This window comes from Buteo buteo, chromosome 6 (genome assembly GCF_964188355.1).
Source record: "Buteo buteo chromosome 6, bButBut1.hap1.1, whole genome shotgun sequence".
Classification (NCBI taxonomy): Eukaryota; Metazoa; Chordata; class Aves; order Accipitriformes; family Accipitridae; genus Buteo; species Buteo buteo.
The window spans coordinates 39,995,474-40,013,552 of record NC_134176.1 but is presented as its reverse complement, the minus strand read 5'-3'; the positions used below and the strand labels follow the sequence as shown (position 1 = coordinate 40,013,552).

The 18,079-nt window shown below is 43.6% G+C and overlaps 1 protein-coding gene and 1 long non-coding RNA gene across 2 annotated transcripts in view; both read right to left on the bottom strand.

The window, feature by feature from the left end:
- RGS6 (regulator of G protein signaling 6) overlaps positions 1–2,913 on the bottom strand; it is a 285,362-nt gene extending 282,449 nt beyond the window's left edge. The window contains exon 1 of the mRNA XM_075030561.1: positions 2,628–2,913. The gene's annotated coding sequence lies outside the window, so the exon portion shown is untranslated. The remainder of the gene's footprint in view (positions 1–2,627) is intronic.
- Positions 2,914–5,334: 2,421 nt separating this feature from the next.
- On the bottom strand, positions 5,335–17,867 carry LOC142032457 (uncharacterized). The gene is made up of 3 exons (XR_012650832.1): positions 17,121–17,867; positions 16,258–16,355; positions 5,335–6,567 (listed from the first exon to the last, which is right to left on the bottom strand). It is a non-coding gene; the product is annotated as an uncharacterized LOC142032457 (long non-coding RNA).
- Positions 17,868–18,079: the final 212 nt, after the last annotated feature.

The window sequence follows — 18,079 nt, the reverse complement described above, 5'->3', positions numbered from 1 at the left end:
GCAGCTATTTTGTCTTCCTGCTACTCCACATACAGCAGCTTCTTTTCTTTCCCTGCCATCTGCTAGTTTGCTGCAGTCTGCTGGGACAGGACTGCTCTCTCCTTTTCTCCCCTTCTTGGCTGCTCGAAGGGACGACGACAGATCCTAGCATTTCCAGTCCATACACTCAGCTTTCCTCCAGCTGCCTCAGAAACATTAACCAACGCGGAGTTACTCCCGTGAATGAACAGTGCTCTGCTCACCTCTGCCGTACCAGTGTGCTCCACCAGAATTACATCCTAGATACTGAAACACCCTGTAAGTGGTTAGCAAGGAGGTAATTGCTGCTTTAAGAGGACACGCCTTTTCTTCTTATCTTTAGGTGTCATTGATTAAAAAAGGTATCTGCACAATCTGCATCCCAGGGACCATCAGAGAGAAATTAAGGCAAGCAGTGTTGACAATGACTATATGCAGCTTCTTATTATGCCCTTTCTTAGAAGAGAAGGGTTGTAAGAAGAAACCAGAAAAATCAGTCAGGTAGGTGAACAGCAATCTTCAGGTATCTATTACTATAAACCTCAGCATGAGATGTGCAGCAAATAACTATTTCTCCTTCTGATCACTACTACAGTTCAAAATGGAAAAAATAAGGGCTATCTGAACTCCACCACACTTGTAGCCAGTTAGGGAAGAAATTGGAATGTTTGCCATTAATTATTCTATTAGTCAGGTCATTAGAAAAAGGAACAGCTCATCTAAAAGAGTCAATATTGGCTGAGTCTAAACAGTTTCTTCAGCATTTAACACACGCATTCAAGCAATGAACACTATTATTCTGTGCTTGTAACCATATACCCCTAAGTCAATAACTGCTCTTCAACATCTGACCTCTTTTTAAAGCAGATTTACAAGAAAGTACAGTGAAAGTGTTCCCAGTCAGCTGGTGAGAAAGTATTACGGATCATAACTGCACAGCAAACAATTGCTAGTTCTTCTGATCTGCAAGATCGGGATAAATCTGGCATTCAAAAAAAAAGAAAGAAAGAAATGGATGATAGCAAATATATACAACCTTCTGCTTCAAAATAAACCCAAATTGACCCTGGAGAATATTTTCAATGATTTCAAATGCCTTAAATCCCCAAAGCTTTGAACTACAGTTAACCTCTTTTCACTGTGTTCTTCAGTGAGCAATTACAAGTAACGCTATACCTTTACAAAGCGCTTTTCGCACTCACAGCTCCCAAAGCACTTCCCACAGAAACACACAAACACAAATGAAATGTAGCTTTCTTTGGGGTGGGAAGCCACCAATATACAGCGTAACGTGCCAACGCAAAGGTAAGTTTTACAGCACATCTTTATTTAACAAAGACAAATTTTCCTGCTTTCTGATCCCTACATGCTGGCAGTTAGCAAAGAGAAAACAATCAAAAGCAATCATGCACATCCATAATCTTTAATTTCAGGGAAGCGTTGGGAAGTGTCATGCTGCTCCGTAGCACGCAGGCTACAATTGGGATACCGTTCTGGCAAGCCCCTCTCGGATCAGCTGAAGCAAGCCCCGACTTACCCAGGCTGTCCCAGCGAGGGCCGCGTCCGGCAGCGAGAGCGGCACTGGTGTGGACGGGACAAGATCAGAGCCACAGGCGTAGTCAGCCTCTTGGAGCGGCAGCCCTGGCTCTGTTATGTCTGCACCGTATAAGCGGCAGCGTGCCGTTATCTATACAAAAATCTGCATCTTCCTCAGAAAAAAAAATACCTGAAGCTCCCTGCTGGCCCCGCAACCTATTCCTCTATTTATGCCGTCGCAGCTAGTGACTAGGAAGATGCTTTTAGTGTCACAGGAGATTAAGGCTCTGGGAAGAGAGCGCCTGGCAGCTTTACTCTCACACACCGATCCGTCTTCATACAAACGCACTTTGTTGGCGGATGAAAGTATATTATTGCCATACGCTACCGAAGCGAAACAGTTCCCCAGTTTTCCCACGGGGCACCAGCTCCCCCTCCAAGCCGTACCCCAGCGCTTGTATCGTCGTCGTCGTCCCCCCCCGTCCTTCTCCGAGGCCTCCCCCCGAGAAGCTCTGCGGTTTGGGGGCACCACAACTTCTCGTGTCTCTCCACCGAGAGCCCCGGCTCCCCGGGCGCTGCCCTGCTACCTGCTGGGACGCCGCGTCCCCCTGAACCCCAGCCGAGCCTGGAGGGGAGCGGGCACCCCCCCGGCACCGCCTGGGCAGAACCGAGGCGCCGACGACGACCCGGGGCCCCCCGCGGGAGGGAGAACCGCAGCCGCGGTGCGCTCGGGGCGGACGGGGGGGGGACCCGCACGACGCGGGAAGGGGCGCAGCCTCCCCCCCTGCCCGCCCGGCTACGCGGGCCGGTACATCCACACACACACCCCCGTTACACACGCACCGCCTGGCACCTGTCCGCTACTACCAACTCGGAGCAAACTCCCCCCCTTCGGGGCCGACCGGGCAGCCCCCTCCCGCCGGGCCGGGGCTCCGCTATCCGGGGCGGGCAACCCTGTGCGAGGGTAGAGCCGAGCGGCCGCCGCTCCGCCAAACCAATGCGGAGAAGGATGAAAAAGAACGGCGACGAGAGCAGCCCCTGCCCCGGCCCTGCGTGCAGCCCACTCCCATTACCTTAGCAACCGCGCCGCCGCCGTCCCCTGCCGCCCCCCGCTTCGCCTCTCCTCAGGGACGGGGGGGGGCCCGCACCATGGCGTGAGCCTGCGGGCGGGGCCGCCGGTTTCCCCGGGGCTCTTCTCCGCGCCTCTTCCAAAAATCGCTCGCTCTCCTCAGCGCCCCTCAGGCTGCGCCGGGGAAGGCGGCGAGGGCCACGCTGCTGCTGCTGCCGCCGCGGGCAGACCGCGGCCCCTTCGCCCCCACCTCGGCCCACCCCGCGCCGCCACCGCCGCCCGACCCTCCGCCGAGCCCGCGCCGGGCGGGGGCGGCGGCCCGGGCGGGGACGCGGGGGCGGGGACGGCCCCAGCCCCGGTCCCGGCCCCGGCCCCGGCCCCGCCGCCGCAGCAGCGCCCGCTGCGGGCAGCCCGGGCACACCTTCCCCCGCCCGGCACCGGCGCCCAGGGAAGCCGCTTCCCCCCCCCGGTTCTGAGCCCGTCCGTCGCTCTTTGGCCGGTGACGCGGGGGAAACTTCGGCCCCCCGCAGCCCGCCACCTCGGCTGCCTCTGGGCGACTTGGCGCAGCCCTAAAGGAAGGCGAGGAGAGGAAGACAGGCCTTACATCTGTCCTCTGCTCTTACTTAGGTGTTGGACCGCATGATTAAAGCGGTAGGCAAAATTCTTCCCTCTGTAACCGTGAAAGCCTTATCTCTGGGTCGTGCTCCTCCAACACCCAGGGTTTCCCAGCTGAAGCCTGGGGTCGCAAGGAGCCCGGGACTCGGCACACCGTTATCCATCGTAACGGGCACCACAGCTTCAACAAAACCGCGTAGAGACCCACCTGTCACATGGGCAAAAGCCATTGCGTTAGCTAGAATGAGTTTCCACACATTAATTAGGTGAGCAAAGTAGCTTGCATACTTCCCAACGATATTCTCCACCAATTTCCCTATTGGATGGGGTAAGATTTTTATTCCTTTCCTTTTCCTCCAGAAGGTAAGTTAAGCCCACCTTGCCCAAAATTGACCCTCAAGTCTGAGAAAGCTATGCTGGAAAGCACTAGGCCAGACCCTTGACAGCAGGCGTCCATGCCCATCTCTGTGCCAAAATTTTCTGCATTTCCAAGGTTTGGTTTCCACATCTCAGACTTATTATTGCCGTTGAAACTCTTCACAGTAAAGGCTGTCAGCTCCACAGAGGAAAGGCTTCTTTACCAACCTGCACACCCTGTCTTAAAAGCCCTTGTGCAGTGTCCCTGTTCCCCCCTTTCCTAACACCCTGGATGTTATCAAAACCAGGCTTGTAGTTGTTAAGCCTGCTGACTGACACCAAAAGCTATCTTGTGCAGGGATTCCCTGTTATGTTATGGTTGTGGTGCGCCTAGCACATTGACTTTCTGGTGATGTCCGGTACACGAAACTGCTGCAGTAATTCATATGATAAATTCTGAAGAAAAAATTATTTCTGGTGCAACGCTGCATGACTTCCATTTCTACTGGATCTGTCTCTCCATCTTTACCGTTCTTGGCTACTCCTTCCTTAGTCTTGCAAGTGCCAGGTTCCAGCCTGCACATTTTGCCCACGCTCACTTCTTCTAAAAGGTCCTGCATCTTCACAGACTGTGCATTTATTTCCTTGTCATGCTCAAAACTGCATCTGAGTGGCAAAATTCTGCAGTTGTGCTTCACGTGAGCTCATTGACCATTATGGAACTTCACAGGGTGTTGATTCAATTGATTTGGTTCAGATTTCAGCTGTGAGCATTTAAAACCTTCTGCGGCAGGTTAAAACGTTCTGATCTTGGTGACCTTCCCTGATTTTTTTGTTCAAAGAGATTGCACTTCTGAAACATGACAGGATATTTTGGGGATACTTTTTTGAAATAAAATGAATCTAATAATATTTCCATTTATACCAAGTTTGAATTTAAACTACTTGCCATTCCCTTCAGATAAACCTAAGCATGTTATACATTATTTATTTGCCACACAAAGTTTTCTGGCAAAAGGAGGAAGGAGAAAGTGGCTACCTATGAAACACAGATTATTTTTTTTTTTGAGATATTTTCTCAGCAAAGCATTTCAAACCAGTAGTTATACCAAGTCAGGCTGGAGTATGACTTCATGTAACATCAGGGATGAAATATTTCAGTGTCTTATATCAGGTCTATTCAAGAAAAACTGTTTCACCTCTGTTCTACATGGTCTTTGCTCTCCCAGCTCTCTCAAAGGAGTGTACATGTGGTAGTTAACAGGTCTAAGTGCTTCAAATTTATCAGCTTAACTCAGACTAAAATGCAAGTTCTATAGAAATGCTGTTTTCAAAATACAGGATTGATAGAAAATATTTCACATGTGTATTAACTGCAATTTAAAGAAACTATGAATATGTTTCCTGGCAGTGTTTCCAGGCCGAGTATTACCGTACTACGGTAGCACATGATGTTAAGAAAGGAAGCTGACTGGAAACATTAAAGCAAAAGTGACCACTGTGCTTTTTTAAATTGTGCTCAATAGAAGAAATTGTAACCAAAAAGTACAAATTAAAGGAAAGGCAAATGATAAATAAAAATAGTTCAAATGGTATTTCAGTTTGGGATAATATTTCATGTCTTATTTACACATTTGATACTATAATTAAATGAATCTTTGTCTAGTGTGTTCTCTCAAGTAACAACTATTCTTTGGTCCCTTGAAGTAATAACTGCTATAAAGAAAAATGGCATAGCAACATTTTTTAATTTCATGCATTAACTACTAGAATAAATGATACATAATTAAAACCAAAAGAAACCAAGCTAGGTTTGTATTTGCATTGATCCTTATGCTGAAAACAATGTAGTCAGACTTGGTTCATCAAGGAGATAATTTCTCGGTTTAACCTCTTTCCCAGCGGGAGAGTCCAGCAGTTTGATGAGTATGATTAGAGATGCAGGAACAGTTCCATTTAGATCAGTGGGACATCTCAAGTTGATGTAGAACTAAGCACATACAGAAATGTTTGGGGAAAAGGACCTTCCACCTGAAATGCTTTGTTATGCTCAGTAAGTACTGGGGAAGAATGCGTGGCGAGGGACTGCTACACATTTTTCCAGCCAGGGGGACAGAGTTTTGTTGTCCCCTCTCCACTGTATTTTGTGATGAGATCTTAAAGCCAGAAAAGCCCACCATGGTCCACACCAGGTATAGAACATCACCTGTCAGTAACGATACATCATTGAAACCAAAAGAAGCTGAGCTAGATTTTCATTTTCACTAACATTTACATTGAAAATATTTGGCCAGCTTTACTTTATCATAGAGACTGATTTTGATGACCAAAACACAACTTTTACAAAGTTATCCTATCTTTTATTGAAGACTGCAGCAGTAGAAAACTTCCCCCACACGTAGTAATACTCTCAAAAAGTTCTATCATCCTCATTGCTGTAAAGGGGTCATTTTATCAACTTTGAAAGGCACAACTTTCAACCACAGCATATAGTGGCTATGACATTAGAGTTACACATGCTCACAGGGCCTGTGCTAGCTCTCTTACTCACAGCCCAACAGTGGGAGTCTCCAGGGTATTTCGAGAGCTTCTCCACATGGTGAAGAGAGCCACAGCACAGCACGTTCCCCTATGATTGTCTGAAAAAAAGGAGTAGATATGGCTACCTTTCTGCCAGTAGCATCCTCCTCTCCTGGTGCTTGAAGAAAACTCTGAAGAGCAGAAGCCGGTCCGGCTGCGGTGGTTGCGGTGCTCAGAGGTAGGGCCAGTGCTTTCCTTTCAGTTTGCAAACCAACAGCGTTGTTGATCTGAAGAGTAAGTGTTACCCCGTGGCACTTACTTCATAAATATTAAACAGTTGTTAATTACAAGAAAAAATGGAGCTGCTGGCTCAGGGGTGGGTGCCGAGACGTCACTAAACCGGTGCTTTTTCCCAGGAAGGCAGTAAAGAGGAGTAAGTGCCTCTCTCCTGGCTGAGCGCATGAAAAAAGCAAAGAGGTTTTCAGAGTTGTTCAAGGTAGGTTCTATTTTTCATAAAATGTTTAATTTAACAGTGACCTAGTTTTACAACAGCTTTCAGTGTCTTGGCTTTTCTTATCTCCTGTGTCTTAGCCTACATCATTAGAATAACAGAGCAATAGGCTTTACAGACTTTGTTAAAGCAAACTAAATAAGACCTTAGCTGGTGGATTAATTATTCTCTCCTATTTTGTTTCAGGCAGTCATTATGGCACAATTTCTCTGTAGTTTTAAGGAGGTTTTAGCACATCATTTATGGTACATATTGTATTATTTTTTTTAAATGTCAGCACAAAGCCCATTGCTTATTTCATGGTACATTTTTGAGTATCAGGCTGTAGCAGCAGTCTTGAATTCCTCAGCCTTTTTACAGGAGGATCCTTTGTTTTGTAAACATTCAATTAACTGTATAGAATTGGTGGCTAGATTGACCGGCAAATTTGGAAGTTTACAAGCAGTACAGACTCATGCTAGCATTCAGCTGGAGCAAGTTGTGGGGTGCCGTTAATTTTGCTTACCTTACTTTACCTACCAGAAGGAAAAAGTTATTCTGCATCTTGTCATTGAGACCAATAACTGGCAGGCCAAGTGATATTTGCTCTCTCTTTTGCCATGCGCTACATATAGTAATCTCAACTACAGCTTCATGGTACCCCTCTGTGATTCCTGGCTTGTCTTTATGGAAGTATACTTTAAAAACTCCTAATACACTATAGTGTGTGCTATGTTCCATATGGATTCAGCAGGAAAAGGGAGCTATTAGAAAAATAGTTGATTTCAGCCATGCAACCTCAAAACACATTAGGTCTGCAGAAAGATTGCTCTTCCTTCTACCTCCATCTCGGAGACTCTCAGGAAATTTTGTCATTGGAGAGTCAAGTATGGGGAGCCTTGCTGTGTTGAGTCCTTCCTGCACACCCTTCTATGGAGGGGAAGCCAGCGTAGGAGATGCTGCCACATCTGCCAGGTTTATACGAGTGTGAGTGCTTTCCCTACAGGGAGAACTCTCCCATGGGGATCTCAGCCCACAAGAGGTTTCCGTTGAACCATGTTAACGTGTTTTGCAGAAATTGAACATGTCAGGCTGAAGAACGCAGGTAATGTATACTGCCAGTTTCTGAGCTGTGAGTTAAACAGCATCAAACCAAATGTATACTTCTACACCTACGAGGATCACGCAAGCTAGAAGAACAAAAGCAACTTAACAGGAACCATTCAGAGCCAGCGTGCACTGGCCTTGTTGAGCTTCACTGAATTCCTCCCTTTGTGCAAAGGGATTTCAGCTGTCTTTGCAAACATGAAATTTGTGTCAGCTCTAATGCTTCTTAAATTTTGCGTGACTTCTGACAACCTTCTCAGTGACTTGCTACCATCAGGAAAAAAACCCAACAACATGGTGATGAATTTCAGGCACAGAGGAACTTGTACCTTGAATCTAGGGGAATCACAAAACCAAACCAAAAGTATTGAGTATAATTTTTTTGTATAAAGCTAAAAATATCAGGACAGCATTAGTAATGGTCTCTCTGTTCAATTTTATCAATAAAGAACACTGTGGGAAAGCAAAATTCACAGTCTTTGCAAATACACCTGGGACAGTCCAGAAGACCTGGAAGTATTACACAGAGGTTTGTGTAAGAAGCTTTGCCTCATATTGTCTTACCTGGTGTCCCAAAATGGACCCAAAGCAATGCAACTAATCAGAAGGGGACAGATTCCGTTTCCTCAATATTCTAGTTCTTGCTCAAGGATAGCAGAGGCACCCTTTTCTCTCCTGCCTTGGAAATCTCATATCTGAACAAATCAGAGCACTGGCTGAATGAGGAGATGAGCACTGTCTCATTCTTTCTTGTGCTAAAGGTGGGTCTTAAGAGGGGATTTTAGTTTTTTCTATAACAGCTAGGAATCTGCTAAGATCTCTCCATCACTTCCTTCAGTTCACCAGAAGATCAGTTCCTTGATATCTAATGATGTTTCTTCTTTACTGTCCTTTAGTCAAGAACAGCGTTCTGCCCAGACTCCATCCATCTGATCTGAACTTGTAAAGTTTTCCTGGACCAGGTAGAGCCTCCACTTCTGCCACGTTGAATGTCCAAGTATTATGAAAGCTCACAGCTCTAAGTGGCAGACATGTGTGAATTCCCATAGAATTCAGGCTTCCTTCAGTCTTTACCTGCTGAACTGGAAAAGGTGCACAAGGAATACTTACTTTGAATAAATCACAACATCCTTGGCTATTTTCTTCTGCAATACTGCAAAAGTTTCCTTTGGATTTTTTGTGTTTGAAATAGGTTTTATGATGTTTAATTACATAAGCTGTGATGGGAGCTGCTGCACAGTGGGAATGAGGAGCCTGAAGTGTGGAGGAAGGCATGAAATGTGTTTAAAAAAAACCCCTTAAAACTAGCAAGATGCAGTATGTGCCTTTCATAGCCCTGATCATGCTGTTTGTATGCTATATCCCTCTCTCGCCACTATTTATCTGTGTCTTATTAAACTATGCATTTGTCACAGCAGAAACTATATCATCTCCTGCTTTTGAAAAAACATTTAACATATGGAAGAAATGGCAAACATCACCATAAAACATGTTTCGTTTCTGTACTTGGATGATTTATAGTACCCACCACCACAGTTCAAGTATCAAAATGCATGTCTGTGTGTTTGTGTATCTATATATATTCACTTTGTGTACACACACGTTTTTATATATGAAGTCTTTTCTCTAATAATTATGAAAAATTTGCAGAGTGTTGATGATTTTTCTAAATCACATGGTGCCACTTCTCCCTCTTTGGCTAATTTATGTAGCTAAACATCACAGTGCATTTTCTAGTTTTGGCAGGGGAGTTTAACATTTGACATTTGCCTTTGGTGAATATTCAGTTACTTAATTTTGTTTCTTCATTTCTTTTTTTCTATTAACAGCAGTAAAGCCTGAGCAGTCAAACATTTCTACAATTTGAATAAGACAATTCCCTAAAACTCAGTTTCAAATTCAAGTGACTATTAATGGATTGCTTTTCAATTATTGTCCCAGCTTGCCTCCTGCTGAGAAAGTACTGCACATGGAGGAGATCTGGCTGAGCGGGGGTCAGTTGTGCAGCGCTCACTAAGATGAGTGGGAGGTGGGAGGCAGAAGGACTCAAAAACCAGATATTAGCCTAGGAAACCTGATTTTTCTAGGCTTTCACTAGAGACGGTGGGTAGATACAGCTGCAGATTCAAAGCTGGAGCATAACTTCAGATGCTCAGAGCTGTGCCAGAAAGAACTTGTCTTTCTCTCTGCTGAGCACAAGACCGTAAGGAGGTTTGCCTCACTGAACTGTGGTTAACCTTGCCTAGCTTTGTGAATCTCCCTTGACTACAAAGCCAGGAATCTAGATGCCAGTTCTGGAAATGTCAGCAGTGTGAAATACGAGATGGATCCCAGGGCTCAGTTCTGGTCTCCTCTTCCACCTCTCTGACCAGAAGAGCTCCACCAGCAGCTCTCTCCTTGAAACGCACTCCTTACTTCAATACTCAGCCTGCTAAGCTATGATAATAGAGACTGATTCAGCCCCATTCAATTAAAACACATTTCAAACCATTCTGCTGTTAAACTAGAACATGAGAACACCACACTTGCACAGTGCCTAATTCAAAATAATGCACGGGACCTATTTTAAAAAACACAGGTTTAATTATGTGTTTTTCTAATTATCCAAGAAACTGCTTCAGATCAGCGTCACCATTAACTCCACAAATCCTTAAAAGATGTAATACACTTCATGTCAGGATCTCAAAGACCGTTATAAACGCTAATGAAACAGTGAGTCCTCAAATCCACTTGCAGGTAAATAACTATGGCAGACATGGTTGAAATTCTGCCATTCTTCATCTGCCTGGGCTGAAACCTTTAATTTTATGGACTAGCACAAGGCTGGCTTCTTATTTTCTATCTTTTTATATATATATATATATTTTTTTTTTTTTTTTTCAGCAAAACCAGTTTAACTTGCTCCAAGGAGATGTGATGAAAAAAGGCTTTTGCCCATGTTAAATATATTCTTATAAATGAATATGCCCATGTTTTGAGGCTATTGTTAAAACTGTATCAGGGAGATGGGCCTTGGTGACAAGGATATGCCGTTCTGTGAAAATCTGCCCAAATTTTGACAAGTTACAAAGTCTGAAATTTTCAGCTTGTTCCTGCTTACATTCTTAGAGATTGAAGGCTAAATTTCCCAGAAGCTGATTGCAGTGATGCATATTCAGAAAAGTATAGATAATTTTAACTAAACATGTAAATTACTCAGTGGTTTGGGGTTTTTTTCTGCTTCTTATTATCAAATTGTAGCACAGAAGAGGACTGGAAATCACTGAGTCTGTTGACTGCTCAAGGTAGGCTCAGCTATGCCTAAATTACTCCTGACAAGTCCTTAAAGATATTCAGTGCTGAAGATGCCATAGACACTCCAGGAAATTTAGTCTAGTGTTTAGTGGAAACACTGTCTGTACAAAGTTTCATCCTAATATTGAAGATGAATCTCTCTTGTTAAAATTGGAGCCCATTATTTCTTGTCCTTCATCATGGATGTAGAAAGCAGATTATCACTGTTCTCTTTGGAGCAGAATTTCACATTTTTTAAGACCTTTACCCATTTTTCTATATCAGATTAGACAGCATCAATTTTCTTTCCTTACAACTTATTTTTTCAATGTCTCACCATTCTGATTGCTGTCCTCTGGACCATCTCCAGCTGCTCCACATTTTTCTTGTGTCCACAAGTGTACACACCGCTCTTGCTGACACCTCACCAGTGCCAAACAGAGCACTCTGCGCCTGCACAGACAGCCCGGGGTGACGTTCTGCTTTTTTGCACCAGTCCAGCATTATTACCTCCTCTTCAATTTGTGGTCTAGGATGTCTGCTAAATATTTTCCCACAGAACTGCTGTAAAAACAGTTCCTTGCTGTCCTGTGTTTCTGCAGTTCCTCTTTTCTGTCTAAATGTAGCTCTTATTCATATTGAATGCTACCCACATTTTTCAGATCGTATCTGCAATTTATCAAGATCACTGAATTTTAATCCTGGCTTCTAACTAACTTGCAGACTCTTGCTGCTTGAAATTATCTGCAAATTTAATAATGATTCTCTTTGTGTCATCATCCAGCTCATTAATAAATTTAATGAATACTACCAGACCTAGAGCAATCCTCTGTGGAACTTCATGCAAGTCATCCTTACATTTTGACACTGAAATGTCTATAACTCCTGTTTGAGTGTGGTCTGCTAATGGAACGCAGCATCACATTTTTCGGTACAGGTATTTACAAGTTCACAATTTACCTTCTGCAAAATAGTTGTTAAAACTTTTGTTTTTCTTTTTGCCAGGAAATTCTTTTATTAAAATATTAATGGGACTCAGATTTCAAAGGAGGTTGAGCAGAGGTGAAGCAAATTTCATGTTTCAAATACTTGATTGTGGGAAATATCTTGAGGTGTACTTTTCTTAGCATTCACAGAAGGTAGTCACTCTTTGAGATACTGCCTGTCTGTCATTGTCCTCCCTTCCAAAAAGGTTTCTCAGATTTTAGCTCAGCAGTTGATGGCAATAACACACAGGAAAGCATAAATATTGAAACATGGAGAAAGAAAGTCCTTGATACTCCATTGGACCACCTCGCTTTGGGAAAAATCTTTGTATTTGCAGGGACTTAGAGACCTTATGCTACAGTTTTGCTCCTTTGAACCCCATATTGTGCAAAGGAATAATACCCTCCATGACAGAACATATTTAGAAAAGGCCCACAGATCAGCTCATGTGGCTGTGAGCTATAATCTACCCACACATGCTAAAAAAACAGAGCTCTTTTCACTCTGTTATAATCAGCTGGTCCTCCTCATCCTTTCAGAATATGAAGGAAAGTCTTTCTTGCTAGGTGCTCAACTATTCAGTTTTTTGAATGATCAGGAAAACACAAAAGTATTTCCAGTGTCTGTACCTCTTGAGCGGGCTGTGTCTTCCTTGCTTCTGCATGTCTGATACGTGGACTTTACAAACTGAATAATTCTAAGTAAAATACCAAGAATCTAAAGTGTAGCAACCACCTTTGGAGATCTAGCCTAGCTGGGAGCTCAGACATCACCTTGAAATGACAGCCAAGCTTCTGTTCTTTATTAGATCTCATGCTTTTGTTTTGCTTTGTAGGTCTGAAAACTGTCACTGAAGGTGAAACTTTTACCATCCTGTCCACATCTGCAAGGAGCTGCATGTTCACCCAGTGCCACCCCTGTGGATGCAGCCTCCAACAACCAGTCCAGCTCACCAGTCTACTGGGGTGAGGAGCACAAGTTCAGTATACAACTGATCTGAGAGGTACCTGCAACCAAAACGCTCTCTCCTCACCCATGTCCTGGCCACACATTCCCTGCACTTCCATCAGGTTGATCTAGTGACCACGTGGCTACAGGACAGGTCTATTTGGCTGGCAGATCTAATGGAAAACAAAGGCAACAAATGAAAATGACTTTGCAGCTGGAACAGGGAGGAAGACTGCCTTTGAAAAAGGCTACTAGTTTTTAGCTCATTTTAGATGCAACACAAACTGTTACCTCTGCCTCCTCTCTGCATATTTATCTCCTTCCCACCCTCTAGCCTCCCCGCATAAGCCCCTGCCCACATGTTTTAAGTCGTCTGGCTTTAAGTATTTTCAGCAGTTTTCATTTTTAATCTACAGTTTAAAATCCTATGCTCCATGACAAAACCCAGCCTCAGCTCTTCCCTGACTTCTCTGGCAGTGCATCTTTTTAAAAACAGATACACTTGTTTGGTCTTTGCTAAAGCAGTGTGTACATTAATCTTCCAGTCAATTTCACAGTAATGTAGATTATCAGAAATTAATTCCAAACAAAGCTAAAAATATTGTGCTTGTTCTCCAGCTCTGCCTTGAAGGACCATGTTATCTGATGGGGACGGTGCATGAACCCAGACAGTAGGACTTCTGTCCTACACGAAGTGACTGATTCACCTTATGACCTCTGCCGGGCAAAAAGTTAGGTCCTCCTCTAAGGCAATGTCCCAGACTTCCTCTACAGTTACTGGGGGTGGGCAAGAAATTAACCTATTTTAGATTCAGATTTGGTGATGGGATATGTTGCCTTTTGGAGTTGACACCATCTCTTCATTCTTTTGGGAAGGGCCTGGACAACCAGCTCAGACCAGCTGTCAAAGGGTGGGAGCGGGGGGGAGAAGAAACTCAGATAATGGATTTTAATCAGAAGAGACTTGTTTCTGCAAAGCACTCTGAACTCTCATGGATGTTTTGGACAAACCATTAGCCTTCAGGATTGTTTCCTAAACCTGAGGAGAAACCAAGCATAAAAAAAGTGGGCTGAACCATGGATGGCTCCCTTAATCCTTGGGGGCTTAATGCTTCTTTTTTTGACATTTAATGACCTATCCTGTTACATATTTTTAAAGGAGAGTGGTGAAAACTACAAATGAAAATGCAAAAATATCCTGATATTGCAACACCCTTATAGATGTCATGTAGGAGAGCTCAAGAAAGCCAAGGTTTCTAGCTTTGCAGCCACTGTTAAAATGAGATCATGAGACCAGCAGTTTAATGCTTAACACTTTTTATACACAGCAACACAAATTACTATGCTAGGTAAAAATAGGACCAGCTTCAAAGATACTTTTTGCATGCAGCACTGGCTGCAGGGATAGCAGGCTTAGTCTGTCATTAATATCAAACAATTTTTCTCTGTGACTGACCCTGCAGGTGAAAATTTTCAGTGCCTGTACACTGCATTGCTAGCTACAACCTCTGGACTGTCAGGAAAGACTCCTGAAAAGGAAACTAATAACAACAAAGAAAATGTGAGAGACAAAAACAGAAGGGAGAGAGTCTAATCAAAACCCCAGTTTTTATCTTCCTGACCCCTTCTCTTCCTGCCTTAGACCATCCTATCATGGTTACGATATAATCCACTGTAGGGAGATATCTTCCTAGTTTTCACCTGATAGTCTTAAAGCTGGTTTTTTCCCCACTGAAGTGTTACAACCCTGGGTATGCACCAGCATTTTTAAAAAGTTTCCTATGCAGGTATTCAAGTTTTAGCTATTGCAGTTTAAGAAGAAAACTTTGGCAAAATTTTAACGGACTCCATTATCAGGGAGTTTCAAATACTTGGAAATTATCTGGTTTTAATATAACAACTAGACCCCTCTCCACATTGGAAGCATTTTTTGGTCCAAGCCAGATTAAGGTTCTAAGTAGCCTTAGGCAGGGAAAAATGGGAGGGTTATAGAGACCATGGGAATGTCCTCTAGTCTTAAGCTGCCCATTGCCTATCCCACAACTTTACACAGGGAACACTTCTACAGCAACTGCTGAAAAATATCCAGAGCCAGTGAAAAAGAATGGAGAGTAAAATCCTATTTTCAGAAGTGGTGTGCCATCTGGTTGTTACCGTACATGTAAATACTACCCTTTTACAAAAACTCCCCAGTGTATCACAGGTTTTACTCAGTCTCTTCTTCCTTCAGTGCTTCTGCCTTAATTTTAACAGGTACTACAGATTCTGAGTATATATATACACACAGGCTATCAGCACCTTGCATTTTGCCCAACCTCGTTATTAAGAAGACAATTGCAATGTCCCCTTTGTAAGAAATGCACTTTCCTACTTGAACCTGTGCTTTCACAGACCTAGGACATTGCATGTAGGCTGCTGTTTACTGCAGTTAACAGTCTTTGGAAATAAAGACCACAATGAATTTTGTGTGCCAACAGGATTCCTATTTCTCATTCTCTCTTTATTTGAGGAGCAATGCAATGCTGTTCACAATAATTTTTTTTCCTACCTTTTATTTTTGGAAAGCAGGTAGTTCTGTTCTTAATTAACTCTCTTAATTGAAGCTCTGAAGGGTACTGTTCATTCATTCTCCACTGCCATGATACGCCTACTCTCCTCAGATGTTCTTCTGTCCACGTGCCCCCCCCTCCACTACTCCCCATCACCAAGGGTCAGCTCTGACCCTCCATACCTGTATAAAAGCATGGCCTCCCATTTCTCTTTGCCTACACAGCATGTTAGGACTTCAGACAGACGACAGAAGCATGGCCCAGCCTAGCCTTTCACTTTCTGTTCACCACAGAGCATAACAAAGGTGGAAAAGTTCAGATAAAGGGGGATTCCTGAACAGTTTTGTTGTTTTCTCTGTACAAGCAGTGTCCCATTTTTCAACCAGCTTTCATATTCTCATACTTGCCATGACTGTGGCACCTGTGTCCTGTAAGTTACTTCTTTCAGTGTCAACATGGAATTATGCATTTCTCTGAAAAGGAATGGGGAGACTTGCATCATGCTTACTGGAACACTGCTAACTCTGCTGATGCTGGAGCAACAAAACAGCATGCGTCTCAATTCTGGCACCAGAAACAGTTACACATTCATTTTCTTTACTGTCCAGAAGCTATAACAGCATTCCTAAACACAGACTTGGGTCTAGCTTTGAAGAATTCAAATTCTGAATTCAGAATACACAATACATAGTTCATATATATGAACCATGGCTTATAAATACAGAGTATGTAAATACAGTTCCTAAACACAGAATTCATAGGTCATATTCTCCCCACCAAATTACTACCTTCTGTCTGCAATGCTCAGCTGTACAGAACGATCCTCGTTATTCCTGCTTTCATCGGTGCCATCATTTCTTCAGGACTTGGTGAACATAAAATAATACTGGGATGCATAAGGGAGGAAAAAATGGAGCATTAGAAGCTCTCATTAAACATTTATATTATCAGACATAGACTGACCAGGGCTAGGGACTGTTATGACAAGCATTTTTTAACAAAGATAACCAATTCTCACTCCACATTGCTTACAGCCTGTCCTAAGATAGGCTCGCCGGCTATCCCAGGCACACAAGCCCAAGCGTACCTGGCACAGCTGCCTCGTCTGCCCCAAGGAGGGCAGATGCATACCTTACCCAGCTCTCTGGACAAATGTGCTAATTCAGTCTCTGAAGTCTTTAGTGGTCTGGCTACGCAGCTACAAACAGTACAGCATGGACATGTCCAGAACATACACAGATGAGTCTAAACCTCTTGTCTTTCCAGAGTATAAACTAAACCCTTACAGTGTATGGCCCTTTTCCGGATATAAGCAAGTCAATATATCCTCTCCTACCACCAACCATTTCTCTCCCCTTGCTTTTGACAGAAAAATATCTGGATTGTAATCTGAGATGACATGTTGTTACAAATGAGGTTTATAAGGGAATTCAGTCAAAGAAAATTTCAAAGACTACTTTCCTGTAATAAGAACAAAAAAGAAAGGGGTGGCAAAATCCTCACATGAGCTTTTCTTATCCTCTCCCCTCCCATCTACTGGAAAAGTGATTTTATGTGTCCAGAAATCTGGATGGAGAGAGGACTCCAAGCCCCATGATGCAGGAGGGCTCTTTGAACCATGGTGAATTTTATGCTCTGTAAAAAAAAGTACCTGAAATTCTGTAGAATATAGACATGGAGTTTGGGCGTTCAGTTCAGAGATGCTTCTTGCCCCAAATCCCTTCTCTGGCAGGTATAGAGAACCTCAGCATGTAGCTTCAGTTCTCATCAGTTACCAAAAGAGGACTTCTGGGATGTACTGATTTGTGAATGCTGTGTGGGCTTTGGACTCTGAGGGGACATCTCAGGTTGATAAAATGCTAGAGATGAAGATCTTCTCCTGGAGAGTGGCAGCCTCTCAGCCTCTGTGGAAAGGTGAACACAAATACAGGCAGCGTCTGCTGAGCTGATCGTCCTCTCCTGTCTCTGTCTGCGGAGAGCTGCTCACTGAAGCACACCCTAAAGCAAGAAATTAATAATTAGAAAAACCACAAACCTCCTATGCGTTGCCACAGCTAAGTCGGAATTGGGACCTGAAGCCTCCCAAACTCTTGGCATCGTGTGAATAACAAGAGAAGGGAAAATCTTTCAGCAGTCTCCATATTACCCAACACACTGTTTAATAACACTTTCCAAGGCTTTCAAGGAGGACACATCCTGATACAGCCTTGCTCATGACAGCATCATTTGTGGTCATGCAGTTACTTAACTGCTCCAAGGAAAGCTACTGGGACTGTGTAAGTGATTGCTGGTCTTGAATTCCACAAACCTCCTGAAGAACATCTCATGGCAAGGATTTCAGTAGGTTAGTTATGAAATGGATAAAAGTACTCCCTTCTCTCATTTTTTTGTTCGTTGTCCTCCCTTTTCTTTCAGCACTCCCCCATTACTACACTGAGGAAGCTTGCACAGGACCAGCATGTAGTTTCTCTGTATTACCTAGCGTTGTGCAAACCATATACACTGTAACTCACCTTCTCAGTAAAATATGCAGGCTTCAACTTCTCCATCTGTTCTCATATGGAAATCTTGCCATTCTCCAAATTATTTTATTACCTGTTTTGAGGCCGT